Genomic DNA, 19,863 nt, shown 5'->3' with positions numbered 1-19,863 from the left:
AAATAATCTGTGCTGCCTTAAACTCTGTGGACAGGTCAGGATCCTGTTTCTTTTAAATGCTGCTAGGGAACCCGCTCGATCCACTATATAAGGCTACGCTACAGTGCAGCATTTAAAAGAAACAGGATCCTGACCTGTCCACAGAGTTTAAGGCAGCACAGAGTATTTCAGGAGATGAGCGTGCAGATTCAGTGCTGTTGTGAACTCTGCTCTTACCATTACGTAGCTCAGTCTGTTACCTCTCCTCCACTCCTGTCCTCAATAACACCTTCACGTGATTGGCAAGTCACCACCCCGCACAAGATCCGCACGCTCATCTCCTGAAATACTCTGTGCTGCTGTGAACTCTGCTCTTACCATTACGTGGTGACTTGCCAATCATGTGAAGGTGTTCTGGAGGACAGGAGTGGAGGAGAGGTAACAGACTGAGAGCTACGTAATGGTAAGAGCAGAGTTCGCAGCAGCACTGAATCTGCACGCTCATCTCCTGAAATACTCTGTGCTGCCTTAAACTCTATGGACAGGTCAGGATCCTGTTTCTTTTAAATGCTGCACTGTAGCGCAGCCGTATATACTGGATCGAGCGGGTTCCCCAGCAGCATTTAAAAGAAACAGTGTTTGTGTATGTGTGTGTTTGTGTATATATGTGTGTTTGGGTATGTGACTTTGTCTGTTTTTGTTTTTATATGTGTGTGTGTATATATGGGTGTGTTTGTGTATATGTGTTTTGTGTATATGTTTGTGTATATATGGGTGTATTTGTGTATATGTTTGTGTGTAGATGTTTGTGTGTGTTTTTGTATATGTGTGTATATGGGTGTGTGTTTGTGTGTATATATGGGTGTGTTTGTGTATATGTGTTTGTGTATATGTGTGTTTGGGTATGTGTGTTTTTGTTTGTATATGTGTTTGTGTATATGTGTTCGTGTATGTGTGTATAACTGTGTGTGTGTGTGTGTGTGTTTGGATATGTGTGTTTTTGTTTGTATATGTGTTTGTGTATATGTGTTCGTGTATGTGTGTATAACTGTGTGTGTGTGTGTTTGGATATGTGTGTGTTTGTCTGTTTATGTGTGTGTGTATATCTTGTTGTGTTTGTGTATATATGTGTGTGTCTGTGTATGGTTGTTTGTTTGTGTGTGCGTGTATATATGTGTGTAGGTGAGTAGAAGTATTGGTATTGTTCACATTGATAACTGTTTTTTTATGTTGTTGCAGATTTTGATGTACCGATTGGACTACATCTACGATTCGTTGGACTACTGCGTAGATCTGCGTTTTTTCAAATTTTAATAAAATGGTTAACGAGGGTTTTGTTGGGGATTTCTTATTTCAATAAAAAAGAATTGTCTTTGTGTTTTTTTTTTCAAACTTTATTAGTGCCTAGATAATGGTAGTTGGCTGATTGACAGCGTCCATTATTAAGGCGGTACTTAGTGTTAGCCGGTGCAGAGGCTAGCACTAACCACCCATTATTACCCCGGTACCCACCACCACCAGGGGTGCCGGGAAGAGCTTGGTACGATCCAGTACCCGACCATCTGTTGTGATGGTCGGGTACTGGGGCGGCCGTAGGCTGGTATTATGAGGCTGGGAAGGGCCAAAATCAGTGGACCTTCCCACCCTTGTAATGCTAGGCTGCTGCTGCTGTGTTGTATCGGGCTGGTTATAAAAATGGGGGGGACCCCCACGTCGTTTTTTTTTTGGAATTTAACAAATTTAGCAATAGACGGGTCCCCCACATTTTTAATAACCAGCCATATACAAGGCCGCAGCAGTCTGGCATTACATGGGTGGGAAGGGCCACTGGTTTTGTCCATTCCCAGGCTAATAACACTGTGTTGTATGTGGCTGGTTATGATAAATTGGGTGGAACCCCATGTCTTTTTTTTTAAAAAAATGTAAATAAATAAATAATTTAAAAAAATGACGTGGGGTCCCCCCCACTTTTATAACCAGCCAGATACAACACAGCAGCAGCAGCCTAGCATTACAAGGGTGGGAAGGTCCACTGTTTTTGGCCCTTCCCAGCCTCATAATACCAGCCTGCGGCCGCCCCAGGGCCCGACCATCACAACAGATGGTCGGGTACTGGATCGTACCTGGCTCTTCCCGGCACCCCTGGTGGTTTTGGGTACCGGGGTAATAATGGTGGTTAGTGTTAGCCTCTGCACCGGCTAACACTAAGCCTCGCATTAGTAATGGATGTTGTCACTCAGACAGCGGCCATTACTAAAGTGGTAATAATAAAATTTGAAAAGAAAAAGACAAAGATATAGATAAAATATTTTATTGAAATAAAGCACCCCCAACACAACCCTCATTAACCATTTTATTGTAGAAAAAAAACCGTCATCGAAGTAGTCCTCGAAACCGACGTAGTCCAAACACCAAACCTGTAAAAAAATAAAATAATGAAATAAAACATGTTGTAGGCTTAGATTCAGTTTAATGTGTGATACTGACTGTTATACCATGTATAGAAGCCTGCCGCGAAGTTGACTTAGATACAGGGCGCCAGCAGACAGTATCATACATGGCCATACATACATATATACAAATATACATACATATATACAAACATACATACATATATACAAGCATGCACATATATACATGCAAATATACATACATGCAAACATACACACATATATACATGCAAACTATCATACATACATGCATACACACACACATGAAAACATACATACATACAAACAAACATGCAAAGATACATACATACATATATACAAGCATCCACAAATATACATGCAAACATAAATACATGCAAACATAATTACATACATGCACATATATAAACATACATGCAAACATACATGCAAAAATAAAAACATGCAAACATACATACATGCACATATATACATACATACATGACAACATACATACAAACATACATGACAACATACATACATGCAAACATACATACATGCAAACATACATACACACATGCAAACATATATACATGCAAATATACATACAAACATGCACATGTATACATACATGCCAACATACATGCAAACATACATGCACATATATATATACATACATGACAACATACATACATGCAAATATACATACATACACACATGCACATATATACATACATGCCAACATACATGCACATATATACATACATGACAACATACATACATACATACATACATGACAACATACATACATATATATATATATACACACATGCAAATATACATACATTCATGCAAACATACATGCAAACATACATACATACATACAAATATACATACACACATGCACATATATACATACATGACAACATACATACATACATACATGACAACATACATGCACAAATACATACATGCAAACATACATACATGCAAATATATACATGCAAATATACATACAAACATGCACATATATACATACATGCCAACATACATGCAAACATACATGCACAGATATACATACATACATACATACATGCCAACATACATACATGCCAAAAAATAATAATAATACGTTCATACTTACTTTCCTCCTGTCCGGCCTCCAGCGATGACGTTTCATTCATGTCGCCGCTGCAGCCTGTGATTGGCTGCAGAGGCGGTCACGTGGGATGAAGCGTCATCCTGACGTGCGTGACCGCCACTACAGCCTGTGATTGGCTGCAGCGGCGAAAGGGATGAAACGTCATCGCTGGAGGCCGGACAGGAGGAAAGTAAGTACGAACGTATAATTTTTATTTTTTTATTACATTTAAATGGTATTTTCCGCGCGCCGAGCATGTACTGTGAAGGTTGCTGAAAGAGTTAGTGCAGCCCATTAACTCTATCAGCACCCTGGACAGTAGCATGCTCGGCGCACGTAAGTGACAGGTTCGGTCAGAACTAGTTCGGTCCGAACCGAACTTTTTTGTGAAATTCGGCGAACTAGCCGAACCGAACTTTTGATAAGTTCGCTCATCTCTACCAAATATGTATGGTTTATTTATTTTTTTTCAATAATAAAGGACTTGATAAGGGAAAAAGCTCCATTGTGTTTTATATTATTACTTAAAACTATTATTATATTTTTTACAACTTTTTTTTTTTCACTTTTTTTACACTTTACTTTAGTCCAACTAGGGGAGTTGAAGGTCCAACTGTCAGATTTTTTTTCTAATACATTGCACTACCTACGTAGTGCAGTGTATTAAATCTGTCAGTCATTCACTGACAGCAAGCCGATTAGGCTTCGCCTCCGAGCGGGGCCTAATCGGCTTCCGTAATGGCAAACAGGAGGCCATTGTTAGGTCTCCTGGTGTCATAATAGCAGTCGGCAGTCGTGCGATTGCAGGGCACAGCTGCCGATCTGCTAGCAACCACAAAGCTGGAGCGATCACATCTGATCGCTGAATCTGAGGGGTTAATGGCAGGGATCGGAGCTCCGGTTCCTGCTGTTACAGGTGGATGTCAGCTGTAACATACAGCTGACATCCACCGCTGATGATGCCAGATCATCTCCTGAGCGGGCGCCATCTTGCCGGCGGCTACGGAAGCCTTTCAGGCTCCGCCTCCGGTTCTCACTATTAGGCCTCCGGTTCCCATTGCAGCCACCGACACCCCGGCGATTTCATTGCTGGGGTGTCGATGAGCTGCAAACACCTTAAATGAAGCCATCGCTTTTGACGGCTGCATTTAAGGGGTTAATGGCGTGGATCGTAGTTAACTTAGGTCCCCGCCGTTACAGCAGGATGTCAGCTGTCAGATACAGCTGACATCCGGGGATGATGGCACCGACTAAGCTTCTGAGCCAGTGCCAAACATTTGGCGTAAGTATACGACATTTTGCGGGAAGCACTGGCTTTTCATGTCGTATACTTACGACAAATGTCGGGAAGGGGTTAAGGTATGCTGCAGGTCACCCCAGCACTCCATAGTAAACACAGTGGAGTTAGTGTACTTCAGCTCTTCCACTTTGCATTAATTCCTCCACTAGACTTTTCCCCACTAGCTCCACTAAGTTTACTGCCAGGTCTATTAAATAATACCCTACCTTCCCGTTCCAACTCTGCAGCCACTAAAATTGAGGGTAGCACCAAAAAATTCTTATCTATTTACAATTCTATACAGATTGCGTGATGGTCAAGGAGAACAAGAGCTTACAGACAATTTCAAACAAAGACAATAACAGACATAGTCTTCCATTCCATCCCTAAGGGTATGTTCACACGAGCGCATTACGTCCGTAATTGACGGACGTATTTTGGCCGCAAGTACCGGACCGAACACACTGCAGGGAGCCGGGCTCCTAGCATCATAGTTATGTACGGCGCTAGGAGTCCCTGCCTCGCTGCAGGACAACTGTCTCGTACTGAAAACATGATTACAGTACGGGACAGTAGTTCCACAGAGAGCCAGGGACTCCTAGCGTCGTACATAACTATGATGCTAGGAGCCCGGCTCCCTGCAGTGTGTTCGGTCCGGTACTTGCGGCCGAAATACGTCCGTCAATTACGGACGTAATGCCCTCGTGTGAACATACCCTAATAGTAAATGTCCTGGTCAAGACAGCTATGCAACAGCGTCAGCAAAGGGGTAAAACTGCCTACACAGACCCTTGAAGCACATATCACACTAATCCCACAGGAAGGTAAAAAGGACTGTGATAGTTACCAGCCCATATCCCTCTTAAACACAGACCTAAAATGTTGGGTGAAACTGCTAGCCAATAGAATCATACCCTTCTTTACATAAATGAATTGGTCCAGAGCAATAAGGCTACATTCACAAGAGCGTGTCCGATTTAAAAAGCGTGTCTGAGTAAAAAACAGAGCGTATTTCCTGCATTTCATGTCCGTGTGCCATCAGTGTGTGCTGCGTATGGCATTATATATATACCAATACAATACCAACGAAAGAAGGGGCACAGACACAGAGTACTGTTCAATATAAAGCAGCGTTGCTGAACAATATGAGATCTACTGTGTTTGCGTCCCAGGTAATGACCAAGATAACCTTGGTGCATCGATCAACAATTGATGAACCCAACAAAGAAAATGATCGACTGAAGCACAACACATTGATAGCAAAAAGTACAAAATTTTATTAACATGAAACCATGACAAGGGTTAAAACTGGAACAGGGAATGAGTCACTCAATAAAAAGACATCGAAAACAATAATGCACCGGGTGTCAATGTGACAAAAAACTATACAAAACTGTTGTTTGTTAGTACAGCGAAGAAAACGAGTATATATATGCCTGTGCAGGCCTGTAGTTAATAGAGCCAAAAATAGTAATGACAGAAAAAGAGATCCACCTAGGATGGGATACCTGTATATACTGCCTAGATCACCACTATGCAGATGAATGCATAGCAATGATTATATGTGAATGCCTGAATGCAGTGATTGTCTGCATATGTGTATTGGACTAATATACGGCATAGTATGTATTGCAGGACCACTTTTTGAAATAACATCCAACAATGTGCATGGGCTCACTAAGAAAACAACAGGTCAATAGCAGGAAACACACTCAGTAATGGCTGTGACACATACCGGTGGACATGATGGAGACGTGGAAAAGGATGTCTGGACCCTGGGTGCATTATTGTTTTCGATGTCTTTTTATTGAGTGACTCATTCCCTGTTCCAGTTTTAACCCTTGTCATGGTTTCATGTTAATAAAATGTTGTACTTTTTGCTATCAATGTGTTGTGCTTCAGTCGATCATTTTCTTTGTTGGGTTCATGCGTATGGCATTAGCGTGCTTTGCTTGTGGCATCCATTTTCCATGTCCGTGCAAGCACTTCCTTTTTTTTAAAAGTTATTTTTCTCCATTTCTTAATAACTGATGCGTGACACATGGACAGCACACAGATGTCGTCCGTGTGCTGTACATGTTTTCATGCACCCATAGACTTCAATGGACGACAAGGTCCACAAAAACGAACCAATATAGGACATGCAGTGAGTTTCACGCAATGGACACTCACTGCGCGAAAACTCACGCATGTCTGAATAGCCCTATTGAAATGCATGCGTCCGTGTGCTGTCTGTTATTTCAACAGCACATGGATGAGGAACACCCTCATCTGAATGAGCCCTAAGGCCTCGTGCACACTTCCGACATCGTTTTCATGGCCGTTTTTGACGGATCCGTGTGCCGGTTTTAGCGGCCGTGTGCACTCCGTGTTTCCTTTTCCGAGCGCCGAGCATGGTACTGTCCAGGGTGCTGAAAGAGTTAATGGGCTGCACTGATCGGCGGTAACTCTTTCAGCACCCTGGACAGTACCATGCTCGGCTCTCGGAAAATACAATTTTAATGAAATTAAAAAAAATAATAAGTTCACACTTACTTTCCTCCTGTCCGGCCTCCAGGGATGATGTTTCATCCACCGCAATCACAGGCTGTAGTGGCGGTCACGCACGTCAGGATGATGTCAGAAGGCCGGCCTCCAGGGATGACGCTTCATCCCACGTGACCGCCTCTGCAGCCAATCAGAGGCTGCAGCGGCCTCTGCAGCCAATCACAGGCTGCCGCGTCATACAGGAAGGTCGGACTGGAGGAAGAAGAGGGACTCGTCACCAAGACAACGACCGGGTACGTATGAACTGCTTTTTATTTTATTTTTAATCAGCAGCCTCTTTTCTCTATCAGTGATTGATAGAGACAAGTGGCTGCTGATTAGTGTAATATTTCTGTAATGTATTTCTGCCCGCCCGGCCGTTGCTAGGCAACGGCTCCGTCACACACAGACGGCACACGGATGCCTTCCATGTGCCTTCAGTTTTTTTGACGGCGCCATTGACTTGCATGGGCGTCACGGTCACGGAATCTCGGAACGGTGAATTAGAGTGGATTTTCAAACATGGTACATTAGACCTAATGGCCTGAATGTTGACTTTCAGGTATCTAGACTTATGTCCAGATAATGTTATTTGATTACTATTCTTCGTAAAATTTAGCTTATGTGGGGAGTCTTGCCCTCATTCCTCTACCCTTTTTTCTGTCATTGTCTGAGAAAGTATAATGGTGACATGATGAAAGTCATTTTTTAGTAAGTATTATATATTTTCTCTTTTTTTATTCAGAATCCCAATATCGAATAGGGAAGAGCCACACACCACCTATGAACAACAGACACTCAACAAATAATCGTTTCTATATACTCTGTAAATCTATTGATATGTTTGTTCCTCTTTAATCTAACAATGATCAACATATAGTATGAATTGCTTAAAGTATTGCAGTACTTGTGAGTTCCATATATAATAAAGGGATTTGCCTATTTCTATAAAGTCAACCTTGAAAACTCCTTTTGTTTCTTGGCCCTAATGCACATTTGACCATTATGTTTATAATGGAGAACCACCACACGAAGGTGGGGATGGTAGACCATATTAGACATGGAGCTTGTCCATATACTACATTATTTATGTGGCTGTTTAGACAATGACCCGGTCGCTAAGTTATAATCTATCTCTGGTTTTTGGAGCTAATAAAGGTTTTATCTTGTGATGTATATGGTGGCATTTCTCTGATAACTTCAGCAATTTATAAGCAACATACGTTGATGGTATGCCGTTTACAGCAGTGACTTCGTAACTGTAGCAACGGAAGTAGCTTGTTTCTGACAGGCTGACATGCCCAGTTGAGTGTTGTAGACGCTGGAGGATCGTAGTTGCTAATTGAAGTGCTATTTGCATACACCTATCTGTGTTTCAATGATTGCTGAGTGGCTCGTGACTCCTCCCCTTCATGAATATGTATACTTTTCCAATGTTATATAACTATTATTATACATGGTTTCGCAATGAATTTTTAACAGATATTGTATGTAATATGTTTTTTAACACTGCTATATGGTGCTGTGCACTTTTTATATATTGTATTAGCCAAATGTTGGCCTTACTTGTACGACTCGACATTTATCACTGCTGATTATGCATTGTTTACACATGGGTATAAAAACCCTGTTTTGCACATGTCACTTGAGCTCGAAAAAGGTCCTGTGAGAGGACTGAAATGTAGCTCGTCCCTGAAATATGGCATAATAAACCACATCTTTGTTTGACATCAACTTTTGGAGTGCTGCGGTCATTTCTACATATATCTATAGGACCGTTGGATCGAGGTCGGGATCGCATAGCACCAACATATACAAATACGAATTGCTGCTTTTTTCTTCTACCTTTCTATTGATTAATCCAAGAGCTTGCACTCATTTGCATTACGGATGAAGCATCTGGCTCACACAGTGGTATGTTATCTACCCATGTTTTTTCTTATACTGACTCAGACGTTGGCAGAATTTTGGGGGGTTTTGAGGGAGATGAATCCTTTTTGAGTGTGCCGTCAATTATCAACTTAAAATGTAATTACAAATTTTTTTCAAAAAAGAAAGTGACACTGGAGCTACACTTGGCTACTTTGGGACAATATTTTAAAAATCAGCGTATACCGAGAGGAATGAGGACACAATTTGCTTGAGAAAGGCCCCATGGAGTAGGGCTGAAACGTCGCATGTGGTGAATAAATCCACTTTTTCACTATTGAGGTGTGCTGTCTCATATTTTGGAGGATTTCACCATCTATATATATATATATTGCAGTGTTTTTTTCACATATTTTGTGATTTGTCTGCTCCATAATTAAAATTAAAAACATGGAATTAATTAAAGTATTATAGAAAATGAAAGCCTCAAGTCTTTTTAAAAATAAATAAATAAATAAATAAAGTAAAAATAGTTGTGATTTTCAAAGCGGTTTCAAAGATATTATCGTTTAACTGGTTAAGGACTAGGCTGTCTTACAGAAAATGTCACAAGTTTGCTATGCGCTTGTTTAGATGACTATAACTCTGCAGGTGAATAAAGTTTATCTTTACATTTTCAACTCTTTTTAAAGTACAGATAGGGCTTTGTTTTAGTGGCATTTGTCAGTATACATCATTTTTATTTTTTTCTCTAAAGTGGCAAAATTGGAAAAAAATGCAAGAATTTAGCAAATGCGTAAGTTTATGCTAGCATTTTTCACACACAGTACGGACCATGGACAAAATTAATCTCCTTTCACATTCTTCCACTTCTCCCGTGCATGGGGATACCAAATATGTGTGCTTTATTCACTGTGCGGGCATGTGCCAGAGCTTGGCATAAAAGGAGGCTTTTTGGCCTTTTCGGTCCAGGAATTCTGCACTTGATTTTATAGCAGCATACTGTTTTATAGGGGGCCTAATTATGCTGAAAAATTATAAACACCCCATAAATGACTTCATTCACACAAGTAGACCCCACAAGGTCCAGTTTTCTTCTGAAAGTTTCTTGAATAAGATGGAACAAAATAAAATTTGCATTTTTTTGGGCAAATGCGTTAGTTTATGCTATAATTTTTCACACACAGTATGGACCACAGACAGTTAATCTCCTTTCACATTCTGCCACTTCTCCTGTGCATGGGGTTACCAAATATGTGTGCCTTATTTATCACATAGAGATGTAGGAGGGTGGACGATAGAGGAAGCTTATTTCACAAATCACCTTTTTTCAAAGCTGATTTTACAAAACTCAGCAGAGATTCTATAACGCTGCTCTTGAAGCAGAGATCCCAAAATATTCATCTAGGGGTATAACGTGTAATGTCAGGATAGGGAGACAGACAGGTGAGCCCTAATCTACCCGCCACTCAGTCCCTGCCTACTTGCACAGCCCGTCCTAGGTGACGGAGTACAACTGGGCAACGGTCCCTACGCTGAATATGTGCACGACAGACAAAACAAGACAGGGTACACAAAAGCAAGGGAAGTGGGGCAGTTGCCCACGGCAACACCGTGAGCAACAGAGTAGTGGATGAGCCGAGTCAAACCAGGAGTGTACGTGGTAACAAATGCAGAGCAGGAGAATAGTCCGTCAAGCCAGGGTCAATATGAAGCAGAGGTCAATGGTAACAGCAGGAACAGCAGAGCCAGGAAACAGGAGAAACACAGGCAAAGGACAAGCAGCAAATGAAGGTATAAGTGGACCAAGGGCGAGAGCTAGAACCGTCTGGCCAGGCTGCGATAGGCTCTCCCACTCCTCAGCCTACCAGCCTGAGTGGTAGCAGATCGAGTCACTCTAGCAGACCTAGGAACAGATGCAGGCTGATTAACCACGGGCGTCGACACAGAAGCTGTGTCAGGCAGATCCTTTACCTAACGGGAATTAATTTTTTGGGGTTTCCTAAAATAAGAAATTGCAAGTTTATGCAAATGGAGCTATCCAGCAAATGAACTTTAGAAAATATTGAAACATGACATTTTTCATTTTCTCAAAAAATAAAGTAAAAAAAGAACCCCAAAATTTGTTAAGCAATTTCTCCCGAGTACGGCAATACCCCATATGTGGTTATAAACTCATTTTTGGGCACACGGCAGGGCTCAGAACGGAAGGAGCGCAATTAAGCTTTCGGACTACAGATTTTGCTGGATTGGTTTCTGGTCGCTATGTCGCATTTGCAAAACCCCTGTGGGACCAAAACATTGGAAACCCCCAAAAGTGACCCCCATTTTGGAAACTACACCCCTCAAGGTATTCACCTAGAGGTGTAATGAGCATGTTAACCCTGCAATTGTTTTGCATAAATTAGTGTGCACTCGATATTGCAGAGTAAATATTAGATTTTTCCAAAGATATGACAATATGTGGTGTCCAGCTTGTGCCACCATAACAAGACAGCTCTCTAATTATTATGTGGTGTTTCCCGGTTTTAGAATCACCCTACATGGGGCCCTAATCTTTTGCCTGGACATTTGACAGGGCTCAGGATTGAGAGAGTACCATGTGAAATTGAGGCCTAATTTGGCGATTTACACAGAATTGGTTCACAATTGCAGAGGCTCAGATGGGAAATAATAAAAGAAACCCCCCAGAAGTGACCCCATTTTAGAAACTACACACCTCAAGGCATTTATTAAGGTGTGTAGTGAGCATTTTCATCCCACAGGTCTTTTACATAAATAAATGCGCTGCGTATGGTGCAATGTAAAAATGTACATTTTTCCCCAGAATTGCCAATTCAGTGGCAAGTATGTCGTGCCCAGCTTATGTCACCTGGAGACACACACCCCAAAAATTGTTAAAAGGGTTCTCCCGGGTATGGCGGTGCCATATATGTGGAAATAAACTGTTGTTTGGGCACACGGTAGGGCTCAGATGGGTGGGAGGGCCATTTGGCTTTTGAAGCGTAGATTTTGCTTAGTAGTAGTTTTGTTTGAGTAGTACTGGTTCCGTTTATAATGTGGGGGCACATGTAAGCCTGGCAGAGTACATCAGGGGCATAGTCAGGGGGTATAATAATGGGGTAAACAATAAAATCCATAGATATGTGTTACGCTGTGAAGCAATCCTTTCTGCACAGGCCAGTGTCGCATTGATAAACGGTGTCTTTACTTATCCCCCTTTTGGTCCACACTCGGCACCTTTACAGTTTGGGGAATTTTGCTAGGAAGTGTTGTCCTGGTTTAATACGGGTGCCCTCGCTTCTAGCAGATATGTTTGGGCCCCCCCTTCATGGTTCCCTAATTTTAGGGCCCCGATAAATCGCCTCTTGAAACAGACGAAATGTTCCCCTCTGATCTGCACAACTGCATGTTTTTATTTCCTGACTTATTGGAGCCTTAACTAATTTTATTTTTTCATAGACATAGTGGTATGGGGGCTGGTTTGTTGTGGGACGAGCTGTAGTTATTATTAGTACCATTTTGGGGTACATGCGACTTTTTGATCACTTTTTATCCTATTTTTTGAGAGGCAAGGTGACCAAAAAACAGCAATCCTGCCATAGTTGTTTAGGGGTTTTTTTATACAGCGTTCACCATGCGTTATAAATTACATGTTAACTTTATACTGCGGGTCAGTACGATTCCGGCGATACCTAATTTATAGCACTTTTTTATGTTTTACAACTTTTTGCACGATAAAATTACCTTTGTAAAAAGAATGTATTTTTTCTGTCGCCATGTTGTGAGAACCATAACTTTTTAATTTTTTAGTCGACGGAGCTGTATGAGGGCTTGTTTTTTGCGAGACGAGCTATAGTTTTTATAGGCACCATTTTTGGATACATGCAAATTTTTGATCACTTTTTATTTCAATTTTTGTAGGGCAAAGTGACCAAAAAACTGAAATTCTGGCATTATTTTTTACGTTTTGTTTTACGCCGTTCACATTGTGGAATAAATATGATAATATTTTTATAGTTTAGGCCGTTACGGTCGCGGTGACACCAAATATGTATGGTTTATTTATTTTTTTCAATAATAAAGGACTTGATAAGGGAAAAAGCTCGATTGTGTTTTATTTTATTACTTAAAACTTTTATTACATTTTTACATGCTTACATTCTGCTCAGGGGTGTAAAGTTGCAGAAATAAATTATTGAGGGAATTTATTAGCTGTCTTATTTTGAAATGATCACGGTTTGCATCGGCACTTGGGGGGGGGGCTGTGCGTTGTCATTGAAGTGGAGGAACCGCATTATTGTTTCATAATGAGACTTGGGCATTACTGCAGAATACACTAGGGTGGTTTGGGTGGGTCTTGTTGACCAGTAAGACCTAATGGAGGGCTTTTTTACAATACCCATATTTAGGGTGAGCACCAAAAATTGTTTTAATTCCTGCAAATTGGCGGGCGTCCAATCTCTGGCATGGGTGGATGAAGGTTTCTGCCTTATAAACTGACCGGCATATAAATTAGTTTTGTGGACAATCATATTTAGGATGTCGTCCGTTATAAATAAATGGAAGTAATCCATTTGGACAAAATTTGCATTGTCCACAGCTATACCAGGAGTGGCAGTAAATCCGTGGATTCTAGGCCCAAAAAATGGAGCAGGTGCCCATACAAGAGCCTGGACTGGAGGGACCAGGCTGTCCCATGCTACATCGCTACTAGGCCCTGCGCTTCCATGTTCCACTGTTTCTACTGTGTCATGGATAACGTCTCCTGAAAAGGAACCTGAAGTGACGCTATCATCGTCACTGCCTAAAACAGGTTCCATCTCTGACGCCATCTCTGAGTGCGGTCTCAGACTCTGATCACAGCATGACATATGTCTCCTCAGCACTAAAGAACTTCCTCGCCATAATGTCACTGACACTAACTAAATAAACATTATTTTTATATATATACAGTATATATATATATATATATATATATATATATACATATATACATACAGTAAATATATATATATATATTTTATAACGGATTATATGTATATAGATGTATCTAAATATAAATACACACAAACTAACTGGTGTGTGCATATATATATATATATATATATATATATATATATCTACACTACCGCTAACAAAAAAATAAACCACTATTCATATATATATATTTTATATATATATATATATATATATATATATATATATATATATATATATATATATATATATATATATATATATATATATATATATATATGGATATATATTTAATTATATATTACCTACCGGCCTATTCTAATATTCTAGTAAAGGTAGGAATGTAGATAGATAGATAGATAGATAGATAGATAGATAGATAGATAGATAGATAGATAGATAGATAGATAGATAGATAGATAGATAGATAGATAGATAGATAGATAGATAGATAGATAGATGGATAGATTATACAGATAGATAGAAATCTATCTATACAAAGAATGTATTTAAGAATGTAACACTGTATTTTTTTCCCCCACAGTATTCGCCTGGCAGCAATTCTCTCTAAGTCTCTTCTTCTCCTCACACTGAAACAATGTGTGAGGAGAAGAAAAGAGACAGGAGATTTGCTGCCAGAAATACCAAAATAAAAACAAATGTGATCGCTGTGATAGGTTTTCACAGCGATCACATGTTCAGGGACCAAAAGATTGGCCCCTGACACTTTGTCCAGGGCTGTTAGCAACAGCCAGGGCACAGGGCTGTATGCACGCAATCGCGAGTGCACACTCTCTGAAGACCCTGACCGCTGGCCGTAAAAACGCAGCGGTCGGGAACCTGTTAAAGAAGTGCAATTTGAATTATTTTTCTAAACCCAATACTGCAAGACACATTTACCCCACCTCACAACCAATCACCAAACATATGCTGGTGTATATTTTACAGGCAAAAAGGCACAGAATTTCCAGATGGATGAAGGTTTCTGCCTTATAAACTGACCGGCATATAAATTAGTTTTGTGGACAATCATATTTAGGATGTCGTCCGTTATAAATAAATGGAAGTAATCCATTTGGACAAAATTTGCATTGTCCACAGCTATACCAGGAGTGGCAGTAAATCCGTGGATTCTAGGCCCAAAAAATGGAGCAGGTGCCCATACAAGAGCCTGGACTGGAGGGACCAGGCTGTCCCATGCTACATCGCTACTAGGCCCTGCGCTTCCATGTTCCACTGTTTCTACTGTGTCATGGATAACGTCTCCTGAAAAGGAACCTGAAGTGATGCTATCATCGTCACTGCCTAAAACAGGTTCCATCTCTGACGCCATCTCTGAGTGCGGTCTCAGACTCTGATCACAGCATGACATATGTCTCCTCAGCACTAAAGAACTTCCTCGCCATAATGTCACTGACACTAACTAAATAAACATTATTTTTATATATATACAGTATATATATATATATATATATATATATATATATATATACATATATACATACAGTAAATATATATATATATATATTTTATAACGGATTATATGTATATAGATGTATCTAAATATAAATACACACAAACTAACTGGTGTGTGCATATATATATATATATATATATATATATCTACACTACCGCTAACAAAAAAATAAACCACTATTCATATATATGTATTTTATATATATATATATATATATATATATATATATATCTATATATATATATATGGATATATATATATATATATATGGATATATATTTAATTATATATTACCTACCGGCCTATTCTAATATTCTAGTAAAGGTAGGAATATAGATAGATAGATAGATAGATAGATAGATAGATAGATAGATAGATAGATAGATAGATAGATAGATAGATAGATAGATAGATAGATAGATAGATAGATAGATAGATGGATAGATTATACAGATAGATAGAAATCTATCTATACAAAGAATGGCCCCTGACACTTTGTCCAGGGCTGTTAGCAACAGCCAGGGCACAGGGCTGTATGCACGCAATCGCGAGTGCACACTCTCTGAAGACCCTGACCGCTGGCCGTAAAAACGCAGCGGTCGGGAACCTGTTAAAGAAGTGCAATTTGAATTATTTTTCTAAACCCAATACTGCAAGACACATTTACCCCACCTCACAACCAATCACCAAACATATGCTGGTGTATATTTTACAGGCAAAAAGGCACAGAATTTCCAGATCAGGAGGTGGGGGTTTTCTAGAGGCTGGGTTATTGGTGAACCAAAACAACATAGACCTAAAATGCACTCCGCTTTCCAAGCAGGCGATAATGTGGCAAGAAAAGGACAAATCTTAAGAAAAAGCATAACAGCATCCAGGGGTGTAACTAGGAAAGACTGGGCCCCATAGCAAACTCTTGACCGGGCCCCCCCCGGGTGCCAAAAGCAGCCCCCTTTATAAATAGTGCCCCCTGTAGAATGTGCTATATAGCCCCACCTATAGACAGTGTCACACTCCAGTCGTAGATAGCGCCCCCACCTCCGCCTTGTAGATAGTGCCATACAGCCCCCTATAGATATTGCCATAAAGCCCCCACTGTATATAGCACTATACAGATCCCACTGTATATAGTGCCACAGGCCCCCCCCTTAGTAGAAAGTGCAGCACAGCCCCCCCTTCGTAGAAAGGGCCACACACAGACCCCTGTAGATTGTGCCACACTCAGCCCCCTGTAGATAGAGCCACAGCCCTCCCCCTTGTAAATAGTGTCATACAGTTCCCCCTTGTGTATAGTGCCACACAGCTCCCCCTTGTGTATAGTGCCACACAGCTCCCCCTTGTGTATAGTGCCACAAGGCAATGGCGCATCCGAGAAAGTTGTATCAGCCAGGGAGATGTCTCTCAAACATGGAAAGGTGGGTGTGGAGGAAGGACTATGTGACTCCTCAGGATAGCTGCACTGCCCCATGACCCTCTAATGAGTAATTAGCATATAGTGTGCGTCGTTTTATTTTGCTGCATCTGAAAAAAACATACAAGGGAGTGTTTGGAAATATTGTCAGGTCATGTATTACCACATGGCGGCAGTTCAAGAGGTTAAAACTACCTGACAGATTCCCATTAAATATACAATGAATTGAGAACAATTCCATCTGTCCTGCAATTTTGTTATAACTATATCCTATATAAACTACAGATCCAGAACCAAGCTCTGACATATATTCAGTACCACAACCAAGCTCTGTGCATAAATACAGTACCACAACCAAGATCCGTACATAAATACAGCACTAGAACCAAGCTAAGTACATATAGACCCCACCAGAACAAAGCTCAGTACATAAATACAGCACTAGAACAAAGCTCTGACATATATACAGCACCAAAACCAAGCTCAGTACATAAATACAGCACTAGAACCAAGCCCATACATAAATACAGCACCAGAACCAACCTCAGTACATAAATACAGCACCAAAACCAACCTCCGTACATAAATACATCCCCAGAACCAAGCTCAGTACATATATACACAGAACCAAAACTAATTTCATACGTATATACAGCACCAGAACCAAGCTCAGTACTTCAATACAGCATCAGAACCAAGATCAGTACATATATACAACACCAGGACAAATACAACTCAATTTAGTGCAACCCCTGCCGTATAGGTTTGTACGGCGTAAAACTACAGCTCCCAGCATAGCCCGAACAATGGTGAGGATATGCTGGGAGATGCTGTTTTACAAAAAAAAGATCATATCATAATCATCACGCTGCAGATCACACAGTGACTACAGTGCTGATTAGAGGCAGAATAAACATTTACATTAAGTGACTCACCGGTGACATCTCAGATTCTAGTTCTTTTCTTCTCCCTCCGGTCCAGACATCTATGATGCATTTCTACCAGCCATGACCCATTTCTGCAGTTTTCCGCTCAGATGTCTTCAGCTTCTCACTTTTAACACATTTCTGCACCTATAAATAAAGTTACAATTCTCAACACCTCTTGCACCTCTAACTATAATAGCGCCATACACTATGTCGCTGATTATAATTCGTTCCCGTCCTCATCCGCGGCTCGGCGTAGATATTCAAGGACCCGGCTATCAACTTGCCCACCAGCAGAGGCCTGTGGAGCATGGCGCCGGCGAGTGGGGGCACGCACGGGGCGCTCCTCAGACGGAGAGGCGACGGCCCGTGCAGACTGGACAGGGGCGGGGTCCAGGGGTGTCGGCTCGGGGCTAAGGGGCAGGACATGGGCAGCAGGAGGTTCCGGCAGAGACTCTCCGATGTCCGTCTCCTCAGTTGTATCCTCCAAATTGTCGGTGGTTCTATAATGGAAAATTGCGTAAGAACAGAATATAGAACAATGCCCACAACAACACGATGGCAATCAGGACATGGGCGAACACACATTAGACACATGCAAAAGCAGAATCTCTTACGTGCGCATCTCCATTATGTCCTTCAGGAACATCAACTGTTTTGTGTACATGTAGGGGCACTTACGCGAGCCGCCATCTCCGCTGCGTCCCTTTTCCTCCATTTCTCGGCGGAATTGGTCCCGGCAGCTCCGCCACCGTGTTTTGATATCTTGGACTGTTGGAGTAAAAACAAATATAACGCCATAAGAACTGTGCCCTCTCACTAAAATGAGGGGCCCTGCCCTGCCAATGACATGGTACACGGTGATGCGCCTGCTCCACAAAAGGTCATTGGGCAAATGCGCGGAAGACACATACAGGGCCCCAGTTCTTCAATAGGGATGACATTTGCATTGCCAGAAAAAGCATGGTACTCACCCAACCGACTGCGGTCCCGGGTTCGGCCACTCTCCCACTCCTCGCCAAAAAGCTCCCTCGCTACCTCCTCCCAGGCGTCCTCCTTGACCGTGCAGTCGTGGTACGCCTCCACTCGAGTGTCCCAAATCGCCCCATGGCCCTGGACCAGGGTGATGAGGCGCTCCACGTCAATCCCACGCGGCATGGCAGCAGATGTCAGTGGAGGGAAAGTTCTGTGTCAATAGGCTTGCCCACTCGCAGTGAAAACGCAAGCACTTCCTGGTTTTTGTTTGCTTTGTCCAGCTTTATAAACTCTTTTTCATGGACATAACAAGTGATGCGTGAAATTCGCGCATGCAACGCAGGAGCGTCCGTGTGTCATGCGTGTTTTTCACGCACCCATTGACTTCAATGGGTGCGTGATGCGCGAAAAACGCACGATTATAGAACATGTCGTGAGTTTTACGCAACGCACTCGCGCTGCGCAAAATTCACGCATCATCTGCACTGCCCCATAGAGTAATATAGGTGCGTACGACACGCGTGAAAAGCACGCGTGTTGCACGCGCGTATATTACGCTCGTGTAAATGAGGCCTAAAAAGAATGTATTTTTTCTGTCGCCATGTTGTGAGAACCATAACTTTTTAATTTTTTAGTCGACGGAGCTGTATGAGGGCTTGTTTTTTGCGAGACGAGCTATAGTTTTTATAGGCACCATTTTTGGATACATGCGACTTTTTGATCACTTTTTATTTCAATTTTTGTAGGGCAAAGTGACCAAAAAACTGAAATTCTGGCATTATTTTTTACGTTTTGTTTTACGCCGTTCACTGCGTGGAATAAATATGATAATATTTTTATAGTTTAGGCCGTTACGGTCGCGGTGATACCAAATATTAGAGATGAGCGAACC

The sequence above is a fragment of the Rhinoderma darwinii genome, chromosome 4, assembly GCF_050947455.1.
Source record: "Rhinoderma darwinii isolate aRhiDar2 chromosome 4, aRhiDar2.hap1, whole genome shotgun sequence".
Lineage (NCBI taxonomy): Eukaryota > Metazoa > Chordata > Amphibia > Anura > Rhinodermatidae > Rhinoderma > Rhinoderma darwinii.
The sequence above is the reverse complement of the archived record's forward strand: the minus strand, read 5'-3'. Positions refer to the sequence as shown.